The sequence below is a fragment of the Chiloscyllium plagiosum genome, chromosome 11 (assembly GCF_004010195.1).
Source record: "Chiloscyllium plagiosum isolate BGI_BamShark_2017 chromosome 11, ASM401019v2, whole genome shotgun sequence".
Classification (NCBI taxonomy): domain Eukaryota; kingdom Metazoa; phylum Chordata; class Chondrichthyes; order Orectolobiformes; family Hemiscylliidae; genus Chiloscyllium; species Chiloscyllium plagiosum.
This window is the reverse complement of record NC_057720.1, coordinates 40,065,041-40,080,537: the sequence shown is the minus strand read 5'-3', so window position 1 is coordinate 40,080,537 and position 15,497 is coordinate 40,065,041. Positions and strand designations below refer to the sequence as shown.

Here is a 15,497-nt window from a genome sequence, read left to right as displayed (position 1 = left end):
GACATTTTGAGTTCACTCAAAATGCTGATCTTAGGATTTCATACCCTCCATTTATCTCTGTGAAAATTATTTATGCTGTTAGTCGTAATCAAAGCTAAGTGAACTCAAATTAAACAAATTAGAACATATAGGGGCATAGAGTTATAGAGATGTACAGCACAGAAACAGACCCTTCGGTCCAATTTGTCCATGCCGACTAGATATCCCAACCCAATCTAGTCCCACCTGCCAGCACCCGGCCCATATCCTTCCAAACCCTTCCTGTTCATATAACCACCCAGATGGCTTTTACAATTGTAATCGTACCAGCTTCCACCAAATCCTCTGGCAGCTCATTTCATACACGTACCACCCTCTGCGTGAAAATGTTGCCCCGTAGGTCTCTTTTATATCTTTCTCCTCTCACCCTAAACCTATGCCCTCCAGTTCTGGACTCCCCGATCCCAGGGAAAAGATTTTGTCTATTTACCCTATCCATGCCCCTCAAAAGTTTGTAAACCTCTATAAGGTCACCTCTCAGCCTACGACGCTGCAGGGAAAGCAGCCCCAGCCTGTTCAGCCTCTCCCTATAGCTCAAATCCTCCAACCCTGGCAACATCCTTGTAAATCTTTTCTGAACCCTTTCAAGTTTCACAGCATCTTTCCGATATAAAGGAGACCAGAATTGCACGCAATATTCCAACAGTGGCCGAACCAATATCCTGTACAACTGCAACATGACCTCCCAACTCCTGTACTCAATACTCTGAGCAATAAAGGAAAGCATACTAAATGACTTCTTTACTATCCTATCTACCTGCGACTCAACTTTCAAGGAGCTATGAACATGCACTCCAAGGTCTCTTTGTTCAGCAACACTCCCTAGGACCTGACCATTAAGTGTGTAAGTCCTGCTAAGAATTGCTTTCCCAAAATGCAGCATCTCGGATTTATCTGAATTAAATTCCATCTGCCACTTCTCAGCCCATTGGCCCATATGGTCAAGATCCTGTTGTAATCTGAGGTAACCTTCTTCGCTGTCCACTACATCTCCAATTTTGGTGTCATCTGCAAACTTACCAACTGTACCTCTTATGCTCGCATCCAAATCAATTTATGTAAATGACAAAAAGTAGAGGACCCAGCACCGATCCTTGTGGCATTCCACTGGTCACAGGCCTCCAGTCTGAAAAACAACCCTCCACCACCACCCTCTGTCTTCTACCTTTGAGCCAGTTTTGTATCCAAATGGCTCGTTCTCCCTGTATTCCATGAGATCTGACCTTGCTAATCAGTCTCTCTTGGGTGACCTTGTCGAACACCTTACTGAAGTCCATATGGATCACATCTATCGCTCTGCCCTCATCAATCTTCTTTGTTACTTCCTCAAAAAACTCAATCAAATTTGTGAGACATGACTTCCCATGCACAAAACCATGTTGAATATTTCTAATTAGTCCTTGCCTTTCCAAATACATGTACATCCTGTTCCTCAGGATTCCCTCCAATAACTTACCCACCACCGACGTCAGGCTCACCGGTCTATAGTTCCCTGGCTTGTCCTTACCACCTTTCTTAAACAGTGGCACCATGTTAGTCAACCTCCAATCTTCCGGCACCTCACCTGTGACTATCGATGATGCAAATACAAGAGGCCCAGCAATCACGTCCCACAGAGTTCTCGGTTACACCTGATCAGGTCCTGGGGATTTATCCACTGTTGTGCATTTCAAGACATCCAGCACTTCCTCCTCTGTAATCTGGACATTTTTTCAAGATGTTACCATCTATTTCCCTACAGTCTATGTCTTCCATATCCTTGTCCACAGTAAATACTGATGCAAAATACTTATTTAGTACCTCCCCCATTTTCTGCAGTTTCACACAAAGGCCGCCTTGCTGATCTTTGAGGGGCCCTATTCTCTCCCTAGTTACCCTTTTGTCTTTAATGTATTTGTAAAAACTCTTTGGATTCTCCGTAATTCTGTTTGCCCAAGTTATCTCATGTCTCATTTTTGCCCTCCTGATTTCCCTCTTAAGTATACTCCTACTTCCTTTATACTCTTCTAAGGATTCACTCGATCTATCCTGTCTATACCTTACATATGCTTCCTTCTTTTCTTAACCAAACCCTCAATTTCTTTAGTCATCCAGCGTTCCTTATACCTACCAGCCTTTCCTTTCATCCTGACAGGAATATACTTTCTATGGATTCTTGTTATCTCATTTCTGAAGGCTTCCCATTTCCCAGCCGTCCCTTTACCTGCGAACATCTGCCCCCAATCAGCTTTCAAAAGTTCTTGCCTAATACTGTCAAAAATGGCCTTTCTCCAGTTTAGAACTTCAACTTTTAGATCTGGTCTATCCTTTTTGGTCGCAGACCCCAAAATGCTCCCCCATGACACCTCAGTCACCTGCCCTGCCTTATTTCCCAAGAGTAGATCAAGGTTTGCATCTTCGCTAGTAGGTACATCCACATACTGAATCAGAAAATTGTCTTGTACAAACTTAACAAATTCCTCTCCATCTAAACCCTTAACACTATGGCAGTCCCAGTCTATGTTTGGAACGTTAAAATCTCCTACCATAACCACCCTATTATTCTTACAGATAGCTGAGATCTCCTTACAAGTTTGTTTCTCAATTTCCCTCTGACTATTAGGGGGTCTATAATACAATCCCAATAAGGAGATCATCCCTTTCTTATTTCTCAGTTCCACCCAAATAACTTCCCTGAATATATTTCCGGGAATATCCTCCCTCAGCACAACTGTAATGCTATCCCTTATCAAAAATGTCACCCCCCTTCCTCTCTTGCCTCCCTTTCTATCCTTCCTGTAGCATTTGTATCCTGGAACATTAAGCTGCCAGTCCTGCCCATCCCTGAGCCATGTTTCTGTAATTGCTATGATATCCTAGTCCCATGTTCCTAACCATGCCCTGAGTTCATCTGCCTTCCCTGTTAGTCCCCTTGCATTGAAATAAATGCAGTTTAATTTATTAGTCCTACCTTGTCCCTGCCTGCCCTGACTGTTTGACTCGCTTCTGTTCTCAACTGTACCAGTCTCAGCTTGATCTCTTTCCTCACTATTTCCCTGGGTCCCACCCCCCATCTTACTAGTTTAAATCCTCCCGAGCAGCTCTCGCAACTTTCCCTGCCAGTATATTAGTCCCCTTCCAATTTAGATGCAATCTGCCCTTCTTGTACTAGGTCATTACTACCCCAAAAGAGATTCCAATGATCCAAAAATGTGAATCCTTCTCCCATACACCAGCTCCTCAGCCATGCATTCATCTGCTCCATCCTCCTATTCCTGCCCTCACTAGCTCATTGCACTGGGAGTAATCCAGATATTACTACCCTTGAGGACCTCCTTTTTAAATTTCTGCCTAACTCCCTGTAATCTCCCTTCAGAATCTCAACCATTTCCCTTCCTTTGTCGTTGGTTCCAATGTGGACAATGACCTCATGCTGACACCTCACCCCGTGAGAACATTCTGCACCTTCTCGGAGACATCCTTGATCCTGGCACCAGGGAAGCAACATACCATTCTGCTTTTTCTCTGCTGGCCGCAGAAATGTCTGTCTGTACCTCTGACTACAGAATACCCTAACACAATTGATCTCTTGGAACCCGACGTACCCCACGTTGCATTAGAGCCAGTCTCAATACTAGAAACTTGGCTGTTCGTGCTACGTTCCCCTGAGAATCCATCACCCTCTACATTTTCTAAAACAGCATACGTGTTTGAAATGGGTATATCCACAAAGGACTCCTGCACTTGCTGGCTACCTCTCTTTCCTTTCCTGGAGTTAACTCATTCATGTGACTGTATCTGAGACTTCCCCCAATTCCTATAACTGCCATCCATCACATACTGTTGCTGTTGCAAATTCCTCATTGCTACTAACTGTCTCTACAACCGATCTATTTGATCTGATAAGATTCACAGACAGCAGCATTTATGGCAGATATAATCCGCAATAACCCTTAAATTTTCTTTAAACTCCCACACCTGACAAGAATACATATCACTCTATTAAAGACCATTTTTCCTCCTTCACAATCTTCAGACCTAGAAATTAACACCGTCTTATTCCTCTATAAATACTGCCCAGGTTAAATTAATATTTATGGCTTATATTTTAAGCTTAATCAAGAGACACATCTCCAAACACATATAATCAAGAAAGAACCCACTCTACTCACTATAGCAGATTCTCTGTAGGTCACACTTAAAACAACAATTAACGTATCTGATTCTGAACTGTGAACTTTGCCCAACAGTTCCTCCAAGATTAGTTGTGAATTTCACTGTTTGTTAATTTTCCCATATGCATTTCAATGTCCCGTGATACATGAATTCAAACAGCAAAGGCAGTAATTGTGCAGGTTTTCTCTCTCTCTCTCCTGCAATGACCTCACCATGTGTTTCCTTGGTCTGTTCTTCTCCCTTTTAAAACTGCTGTTGTTTTGACTTTTTGTTCCCAAAGTTCCAAAACAATGCAACAGCAGTTGCTGCTCCTGGAATTCGAGGAAATCACCTCCAGCACCTAAAATACCTCAAAAAAGGAGCAGCTGTTACAGCCAGAAATTTTTCTCATCCTCCATCTTGGATTACCCAGAATCCTCTCATCATGAGTTTTTTAGAAATCATTCACAGGATGAGGGCATTGCTGGGCCAGTTAACTGTCAATTACTTTGCTGTGTGTCTGGAGTCATATGTAGGCCAGACCAGGCAAGGATGGCAGTTTCCTTCCATAAAGACCATTACGGAACCAGATGGGTTTTTCCTGACAATCCAAATAATTGTCATCATTAGACTCTTAATTCCTGATATGTATTAAATTCAAATCTAACCATCTGCCATGGCAGGGTTCAAATCTGTGTCCCCAGAATATTACCCATGTCTCTGGATTAACAATCCAGTGATAATACCAAGAGGCCACTGCCTCCCCCTCTTGCACCTCTATCACTCCTCTCACCACCACACTGATACCTACCTTTATTATCAACACCACGTCCTTTTTCTCTCCTTTTCCATTCTACCTATTTTCCAGAACAGTGAACACCCAATCGTGATCACCATGCAAATATGCCTCTGTAATAGCAATCAAATCATAATTATTTATTTCTATTTGTGCTGTCAACTCATCTATCTTGTAACAAGTACAGTGCACATTCAGATAAAGAGCCTTTAAATAATCTCTTAAAGAGGTGGTGCAGGGTTCTAGTCAGTCATTCAGCCAATGGATGAATGCCCTTTTGCCTCCATGAAATACCACCCACTAGTAAGCACTGACCTCAGTTTGACAGCATCTGAATTTCAAATCATGTTACTTCACTGGTTTAAAGGAACAGTGTCCACTTTTTGTCAAACTACCTTTCAATATCAAAATGAACATTTTATGGTCCCTGAGGATTTGGGTTGATCCAGAGATTGGTGACTACATTATAGTAGTATAATTGAAATTAGTCTGAAACAGAGCAGAACATTAACAGTAGATTAGCCAGGATTTCCTCCAGTTTAATGAAGGTAAACCAAAGCCATTCTTTGCCTCTAATTTGAATTTCACCAGCTGTCCCCTTGGGCTTAGATGGATTTAGTCACATATTAACATCATTAAGGACACTAGTTTCTGTAATCAGAAACAATAATTTATTATAGTACTAAGAAGCCTTTGCAGTTGTTGCTAATATTCAAAGCCACTGACATTTCCCAACACAATATATACACAGCTGTTTCTACAGATCCTGTATTTTGTATGCAACAAAGGAAATTGAATGTGCATTTAAATTAAAGATGTCTCACAAACATATTTGAACATGTGGAAGTTGCTTACATTGTCTTTTAGAGTGGATCTTCTGAACTGCTTTTGTCAATTTGCATCGTTCATCACTCAATCATGAGTACTTACCCTGAATTAGACAGTTGTGTGTGGCTTTCAAATGATGGATGCATAACTTAGGGTAAATTACGAATTGGGATCTAAATTCCCGGAACTGAACTAAAGCATTATGACAAAGGTTCTGAGTTTAGCAGTGCCAGTTACTTGCTTTTATATAATATGTTTACTGAGCATATTGCTGATGTAGCAGAGAGAAGTGTGTCTTTCTGCTGACCTTAATTATACAAAATGTAAACATCTATTTTTCTGCCTCTTATTGGCAAAAATGATATATCCCCTTTAGCAGACCTCCGGTTCTCATATTACATTGAACAATAAAACCAGCTTAAAGTGCAATATTTTTTATATTTTGCAATTGGTGAGTCAAAACGCTTTCTATCTTCATGTTTTGCTGGATGTTTAAACATGGTTTATTTCTGTTTCCTCCCATGGTTTCGCAGAAGGCCAGTGTCACCAGATGTTGGCTGCTGTTCGGATAACTGAAGCTTTTGTAGAAATTGTTGACTCTCATTTGACATCCAATAAGTGTTGGGTTGGATACAGGGCCAATTTGCTTCAGTGTGGTCAAACATGGTGTTGTTCTCCTGAAGAAACAGCAACTTCAAGCATTGAAACACCACACTAATTTGTCGAATTGCATCATCAAATTTGAAAGTCAAGTATGCAGATTGGTACAATACTTTTCACGCATCCTTTTTGATAACAGGATTCATAATTTCTGAATTAAGGGTCTCTTCAGCTAACGCATCATGACTTTGGGGCATCTGTTGGATAGTAGCCAAATCCTTATCAATTTGCTTCGCCTTTCGCTCTCTTGCATTCGTCAATAAAACATCCTCATCACTGCTATTTTGTCACCCACTGACAATCGATACTGAGTTGATGCAAAGAACAGAATTGTTATATGACAAAGGTGCTGTAATAGAAAGAGAGGGCAGATTATGTTGGAGTCGCAAGGGGAGTAATAGTTATTGTCGACTTCCAACAACTCCCATATCCTCCTGTTGTGCAGGAAATGATGAAGAAGGGGACATGAAATAAACATGAATGTGTAGCACAAAAAGCTTGCAGTTTCTTCGAAGTTTTATCCTTTAACAATGGATTCCTATTTCCTTGCAATCAGTATTGGTTCATGGATTTGGTCATTGCTGATTTCCACTTCTGCGCGCCTCCGCTGAAATTTGACAGATTGGTTCTTGAAGTCTATCAGCTCTTGTTCATATTCTCATCATGTATATATGCATTTCTGGATCTTTTCTCATTCTCTCTGATTTGTTGCTTATTTCCCATTTTTATGATGAAATAATCTATAAGCATTTGTTAAAACCAGATTCCAGCTGAGGTTCACCAATTCATTACGATCCCAGACAGGATACCCCAAACTATTAAGGTCCCCAATGAGGAGGGATAACCTCCTTTACTCACTTGCTCTTACTTGGTTACAACAAGTTAATCTTAAAACAATCCCTGCACTTGTGGTTACTTCTACCCAAACCAAATAAATTTATGTTTTAAATAGAGGCAAAATAACTCAGTTTGCTTGAATTAATAGAGAGAGTATATTAATTACTAAATATAAAAAGAATTATAATGCAATACACAAGGTTAAGAATGAGCTGAAACAAAAAAGAAAAAAAATATAATTGTTCATGAAACATGGATAATTGAATGTTACAATTCCATTGCAGTCATGGTGACCAGTAGCATTGACTTTGAAGTTCTTGGATTTGAAGACTATTTGAAGTTCCTTTGTCCTGGTTCCCTCATAGAATCATAGAATCCCTACAGTGTGGAAACAGGCCTTCAGCATAATAGATCCGCACCAACCCCCTGAAGAGTAACCAACCCAGACCCATTCCCCTACCCTATTACTCTGTATTTATCCCTGATTAATGCACCTCACTAAACACATCCCTGAACACTATGGACAATTTAGTATGGCTAATTCACCTCACCTGCACATCTTTCCATTGTGGGAGGAAACCAGAATACCCAAAAGAAACCCATTCAGACAAGGGGAGAATGAGCAAACTCCATACAAATAGTCGCCTGAGGCTGGAATCGAATCTGTGTCCGTGGCGCTGTGAGGCAGCAGTGCTAACCACTGCTAGTCCACTTGAACATTCAGTCCCACTAGCTACCTCCAGTAGAATTGAAACTGTTTTTTTAATGCCTGACCTTCTGTTTTCTTCAAAGGAAAATGCAGTGTATCTGTAGTTTGGGGCATAATATACAAGGGCTTGGCTTGCAATTGAGCATTGGTTTTCAGCGTCTTATTGTTTTCTAATCATAAGAGATTACAGTCCACTCTGAAGTTTCTTTGAGATCTTTAAGTCTTTTGACATCTTATCCACTGCACACACAACTTTTCTTTTGCCCAGAACAGTCCACTTTTAAGTAAAAAAAATGTATTTTGGTATTAAAAGTTAAAACATTTACAAATATATTGGGATTCTGATTCATTATCATAAATTAGTACAATATATTGATTGTCTGTTATGTAAAAAAATTAAAACTGAACAAAGTGAAATGGCCTCTATCATTGCACAGTAGACCTTAGTCGTTCTATTCTCATGTTGCCCACATAATTTTATGTAATTTTTCCCATTACTTTAGGTTCCATCATCTTTCAGTCATCTGACTTCTTTTTATAAGTGCAATGAATAATTGAAATGTATTTTTAAAATATGTGCTTCTAAGCATAATTTTTAAACTTGCATGAGTTTCGGTGCTTCAATCTCAAGTCAATTAATGTTCTCATATTATTTCCAATGCTTTCTACAAAGAGTACAGAAATATTGAACAGGGAAAGATTGGCTTTTTCATGAGGTGGTACCATTCAGTTTTATTGCAAGATAATGAAACAGCAATAACGTAATCGCCGAACAAATTTAAAAGCAAGTCAAAAGTGGCAATCCAAGTAGATTTGGGAGTGAATTTAAAAACAAGATTGTGAGAAATTCCTCCTTAATACCCAATGACAAAGAAAATGTAGCTCCAGTAGATAGCTGTAGCCATCATCACCCATCATCACAGCTACTTTTCTTTCACAGCTACATTTCTTTTACCTCCAGCATGCTCAATTTGAAAGTTTTAAGCTAATCACCCACTGCATGAACCAGCAACTTCCTACAAAAGTAATGACTCACTAAACAAAGAACAACCTCCTGTCAGAAATATTTGATGGGATTCTTCCATCTTGTCAGATGATTGTTCACAATTTTGATGATGCACTTTACGTTGAATATCATGGTGTGTCTTCAAAGCTCCAATCTGCCATAGTTTCTTCAGAGGAAGCTGACTGTATGCCTTACATCCTTGTAAATGTATCTCTCTGTTCTCCTTAACCTACTCAGTTCAAATACTCTGTTTATATGTGTGCAATTGAGCCCTTTCATCACTCTCAATTATGGCTGTTTGAAGTTTACACGCTGCATAGTATTAAGACTATACTCATTAACCTATTGTGACCGTAAGGATTTTAAAGTAGGCATTCACATTGTAGTTCTCCAGCGAACTTTCCAGGATCTTAAAACACTTGACTTTCATTGAGGTCAGCAAATTACTTATACAATTGCAAGCTTTGATTGCTAATAACTCAGCTATTTTACATGCTCAACATTACCCTCGATGGCCAAGGAAAAGTGAACCCTGTGCAATCGAACTTTTTAACTACATAATTATCAAAAGAAAATTATGATTTAAAATTATAGGCTGCATTGTGGAAAACTAGAAAGGTCTGGCAGAGACTTGAAGGTTGTAATTTAGTCTTCAGGTTTTGTTTCATGTTACAAGATATTTGGATCTCTCCAATGAAATATGATTTTTTTGAAATATTCAGTTGCATTACTCTCTTAGCACTGGCAGATATCCAGTGTCCTCCACTTCTGTAATAGAAAAATTAATTTGTTGTCTGTTTTAATGGATTAGCCTAAAGCAATTTGAAAGAATGGAGATGACCAACTACGGAAGTGAATATTGCACAGATATATCAAGCATGAATGTTGAAACTTGCTGGTTCCTGAAGTTGTGGAATCTGTCTTTTTTTCCTATTACAAATTTTCCAGCAACTCAGAAACAACTGAACATGTGTTGTCTTCTGAATGTTATGAATTGTAAGTTCAATTTCTGGTCATGGATTTTCACGAGGACCTAATAAAACATTTGTAAACTTGATAGTTTCTTTAGGTAGTTATAATTGAATGGAGCTGCTTCTTTAATCAATTTGACACCTATCTATTCACAAAGGGAAGAAGGAAAGTTGAATGCTGGTGCCTTTGTCAGATCTCTCTTCACGCTGTCATGGCAACCAACCAAAGAGATCATTGTCAATTGAGTTGCTAATCCAGACAGGACTTGTTAACACTATTGGCCTGATGCTAATATTTTTTATCTGATTGGTACAGGATTGACTGATCAAAATAATCGGCGAAAGTGAGGACTGCAGATGCTGGAAACCAGAGTTTAGATTAGAGTGGTGCTTGAAAAACACAGCAGGTCAGGCAGCATCCGAGGAGCAGGAAAATTGATGCTTTGGCAAAAAGCCCTTCATCAGGAATGGAGGCAGAGAGTCTCCAGGGTGGAGAGATAAATGGGGGGTGGGGCTGGGGAGAAGGTTGCAAAGAGTACAATAGGTGAATGGGGGTGGGGATGGAGGTGATAGGTCAAAGGGGAGGGTGGACCGGATAGGTGGGAAGGGAGATTGGCAGGCAGGACAGGTCATGAGGACAGTGCTGAGCTGGAACAAGACAATAGTGCAAATGCTGTCTTCCTGATTCCTACCTCTGTTCTTGAACTTGTTGATTTTGATGAGAGCAGGAAGGGAGGAGCAGGAAAGTGAAGTCACCTGCACCATTAATTGGTTGTATTAATTGAGCACTTGCTCAGAACTCACTTTCAAAGCTCCCGATATTTTGGTGGGAGTGGGTGGCTGGTAGAAGCTTACAGCAACTTCAGGCTTTTGGGACCAAGATCAGGATTGTTACATTGTCACATGCATCCATCTGAACCATCTGGGTTGTCTTAGATTGATTTCCTGCAACCAATCTTTGATGCCAGTATTAGTCAAAGCTACTGATACCATTTGTGGCCAGATACCTAACATTTTCTTAGGAAAAATATGATCTCAATCATGATCAACAGTAAGTAGGTTTATTATATATTAATAGCTAGTGACATTGCACCTGAGATGCTTAAATGCCTCTAGTGAGGCATCAGGCTCTACCCAACACTAGGTTCACATTAATAGTACGAGACCATTCTCAAACAGAGTTGGTAGTAAGCTCAGAACTCTAGCAAGTCTGGTTAGCTCCTCCTATAAACCATCCTTTATATTCTGTGTATAACCTGTCTCATGATGTCAGTTAATCCTTTCAGGTACTAATTGCCTTATATAACATCTCATCTGAAAGGTCTGTTGTTTGGTTAATAAATCCTTTACATAATTGCTTCAAATTAGTGAAGCAAGTTCAGCATTAATTTATCCGTGCTCACCACGTGTACCCCCATGCCACCCAACTCTCTGACTTTATAACTTCAGTCAAAAAAGACATGACTACGCATTCCATTCAAGTATGTCATGAACTGAGATAATCTGTACTTCTCTCATTCGAGGATGGATGATTTGGCTTTTGATCTCATGTTGGATTTGATTGCCATTGATCTGACTATTGGCATCCATCATTGGTTCATCCCATTGTTGTAGTGATGGGTTATGACTCTTTATTGAGACTAGTATCTACAATTCCAGTGCACTATTACTTTTGTTGTGTTAGTTAGATACAGTTGCTAATTTGGTATCTGCTGCACAACTACAACATTCCGGTTGAGATCCTTGATTTACTCCACTTGCCCTTGTTCCAGACACAGCAAGGTTGTAATGCAAAACCATCTATTGTAGTTGGTTGTTTGTTGATAAAAGTTTTGCTCTTTCAGGCAATCATTTTTTAAAAGGCGTCATCTGATCAAGCTGTGAAGAAAAGAGTTTGCCATTTAGACTCCATGTTTAGCTTTTCCATTTGACTGAGGATATCTTGGTGAACTGGTGATGTGCTGGAGCCCTGAAATGGTCACAGAGTTCATTGTCAAATTGTAGGCCATTATCAGGTATAATCACATCCAGGATTCCTGTGAGTGGCTAACATTTCATGTAAGACTTTGATGACTGCAGCAGCAATATTGGAATATAATATCTTTACTTAGATTCATCAAGAAAGATGGACAACCTCAATTAGATAAGTGGATCAGTGGTGCTGGAAGAGCACAGCAGTTCAGGCAGCATCCAATGAGCAGCGAAATCGATGTTTCGGGCAAAAGCCCTTCCTGATGAAGGGCTTTTGCCCGAAACGTCGGTTTAGCTGCCGTTGGATGCTGCCTGAACTGCTGTGCTCTTCCAGCACCACTGATCCAGAGTCTGGTTTCCAGCATCTGCAGTCATTGTTTTTACCTCAATTAGATAAGTGTCAATTACAACTAAAAACAGATCAGTGCCTGTATTCCCATGGTTTGCTGAGAAGTAGGAAACAATGGTTCCTTTCTTTTGGGGCTATGTATGGCAAATTTCTGAAATCAGTTATCAGATTGTCTATTTGCTTGGCGATTTCTGGCCATCTGACTGCAGCTCGACCTGTAGCTCTATGTTTAGCAATGTGTCCTTGGTTTATCAATTATATCGGTTCTTAGTGAGGGTGGGAGAATGAGTCAGTCAATCAATACCAATAAGCCATCAACAATAGCAAAATGTTATATATTGGATTTCATAATTAAGCACCAGATTTTTTTCTGGCGTGCCTGTATCAATGTATAGAGAAAGACATTCAGGATCCTCTTGCCTTTGTTCCTATCTCTGATAAGATTAAGTTTTGCTTCAGATAATGGATCCACTATTCTTGTTGTGCATGTTTATGAATTGTGTTAGTCCCCAAATTCTCTATTCACTGGCAGAAGGATGTCAACAGTTGCTCTGAACAGATCATTTGCTCATATCTATAAATTTCCTTGTAGATACTTGGTCTCGTACACAAATTTCACAAGACAAAGGGAATCTTCCTTTCAGGCACTTTTGCCAAAGCTTTGTCATCCATCAGGCCAATATTGGAATACTGCATCCAATTCAAGTCTCTCTGCAAGTGAGAAGGTTGTAAAACTTGAAAGGCTTCAGAAAAGATTAATAATGATATTGCCAGGGTTGGAGCTATAGAGAGAGGCTGAATAGGCTGGGGTTTTTTTTTCCTTCGAGCATCAGAGGCTGAGGGGTTACCTGATAGAAATTTATAAAATCATGAGGGATAGAGGATTAGTGGAGTCCAAAAGTAGAGGGCTTAGGTTTACGGTGAGAGGGGAAGATTTAAAAGGGACTTCAGGGGCAACTCTTTCATGCAGAGGGTGGTACGTGTATGGAATGAGCTGCCAGAGGAAGTAGTGGGAGTACAATTCCAACATTTAAAATGCATCTGGCTGGGTACATGAATAGGAAGATTTAGAGGGTGCTGGGCCAAATACTGGCAAATGGAACTGGATTTATTTAGGATATCTGGTCAGCATGGACAAAATGGACCAAAGGGACTGTTTCCATGCTGTACAGCTCTATAAGTCGACGATTGGTTTATGATTGGTCTCCCTAAGAATCGTGAGCTCAATGTATAATCTTAGAATCTCAGTCAGGTTCTTTTAACTGAGGTGCTTTTCAATTATGACATATCAAGGAATGCTGGGGATTTTATCATTTATAAAGCTGGCTTTCTCGATGTTTCACGCTTTTCTTAGAAAATACCTGCTCCATTACCCATGGCTGAGGCATCCACAGCAATAATAATCAGGAACAATAGTTTGTAATGGGACAAGATCAGTGCAGTCGGCAGGATGTCTGAGATCCTCTGAGAGGCCTCTTTTTGATGTTATTCCCAAACCAACCCTCACGCTTGTTCTGTAAGTGGTCGGAAGGTTCAATAATGGCTGACAAGTGGAGTAAAGTGTTTATTAATAGATTTACCATTCCCAGAAATTGTTATCAGCCACATAATGACTTTGGAGTAGGAAATACTTTTATTGGCCTTGTTTTTTGTGAATCTAGCTGTATGTCATCTATGTCAATGAAAGGTCCCAGCAATTGGATGATCCTTTAAACAAGTCTCATTTGTCATCAAAGGTGAGCCCTATTGTCAGCGATCATTTCAAAATTGTTTGATCATGAATTTTGTCATAACTGTGTGGAGCAGAAGTATCACCTAAATGGCATGTAACACCCTGTAACACTTGTTAAATCTTGGACATTGTGTATTAGTGTTGAAATAATCTCCCCAAATTGAATAAGCCTTTTATCTAATGGAACTTGCCAGGAACCAATGTTGGCATCAAGCTTAGTGAAAACTTTGCTATGAAAGACTTTGGTAAACATCATCAACAGTAGCATTTGGATAGATTTATTTAGTGACCATCTTTATTGAGTTTTGTAAGATCAACACATATTCTAATAGAATCGTTAGGTTTTGGTAAGGTGACCATACCTGAACACTATTCTACAGATCTGGTGGCCTGCGATGGTCATTCCAGCAATTGTTTCACATTTGCCCCATGAATGTTTGACCTGAAAATGTGTTGCTGGAAAAGCGCAGCAGGTCAGGCAGCATCCAAGGAGCAGGAGAATCGATGAAGGGCTCATGCCCGAAACGTCGATTCTCCTGCTCCTTGGATGCTGCCTGACCTGCTGTTGCTTTTCCAGCAACACATTTTCAGCTCTGATCTCCAGCATCTGCAGTCCTCACTTTCTCCCCATGAATGTTTGAGAAATTTATCTGGATGTGTACAAACAACAGTGTAATATTTTTAAAATCAATCCTATATTGTGTGATATGTTTACTTACCGTGAGCAGTTCGGGGTATTCTTCCTTGAAACTCCTTTTCACTCTGTTTAAGAGCACTTACACTCGGCAAAGAAGGGAAACAGGTTGCCTTTCTTAACAACAAGCTCTGCTGGTTATGGATGGCGCATGCCTTTTCTGTATAGTAGTAACTTTCATGTCTCAAACAGAATGTTAACATTCTTTCAATTTTGAGGTTTTATTCCAGCCAATGTAGGATTAGATCAGGAGATTGAACTTATGTTCTTCAACCATTTTCCAGATCTATAAAGCAGTAACTCCAATGTTAAGTTTGAAATTAGCCAGATAGAGTCATAGAGTCATAAAGTCATAGAGATATACAGCATGGAAACAGACCCTTTGGTCCGACTTGTCCATACTGACAGATATCCAAAATAAATCTGATCCCATTTGCCAGGATTTAGTCCATATCCCTCTAAACCCTTCCTATTCATATATCAATCCAGATGCCTTTTAAATTTAATAGTACCAGCCTCCACCACTTCCTCTGGCGACTTATCCCATGCAATCATCACCATCTGCACCAATTACATTCCTTTAAAATTTTTCCCCTCACCCTAAACCTATGCCCTCAGGTTTTGGACTCCCACACCCCAGGGAAACAACCTTGTCTATTTACCCTATCAATGCGCCTTTTTGATTTTATAAATGTCTATAAGGTCACTCCTTGGCCTCGGAGCCCAAGGGAAAACAACCCTAGCCTATTCAGCCTCTCCCTATAGCTCAAA

The 15,497-nt window shown here is 40.0% G+C and overlaps 1 long non-coding RNA gene across 1 annotated transcript in view; it reads right to left on the bottom strand.

Moving 5' to 3' along the window:
• Positions 1-15,497, bottom strand: part of LOC122554765 — a 34,947-nt gene that overhangs the window by 4,650 nt on the left and 14,800 nt on the right. Inside the window, exon 2 of the long non-coding RNA XR_006313070.1 lies at positions 4,985-5,082. This is a non-coding gene — a long non-coding RNA (uncharacterized LOC122554765). The remainder of the gene's footprint in view (positions 1-4,984; positions 5,083-15,497) is intronic.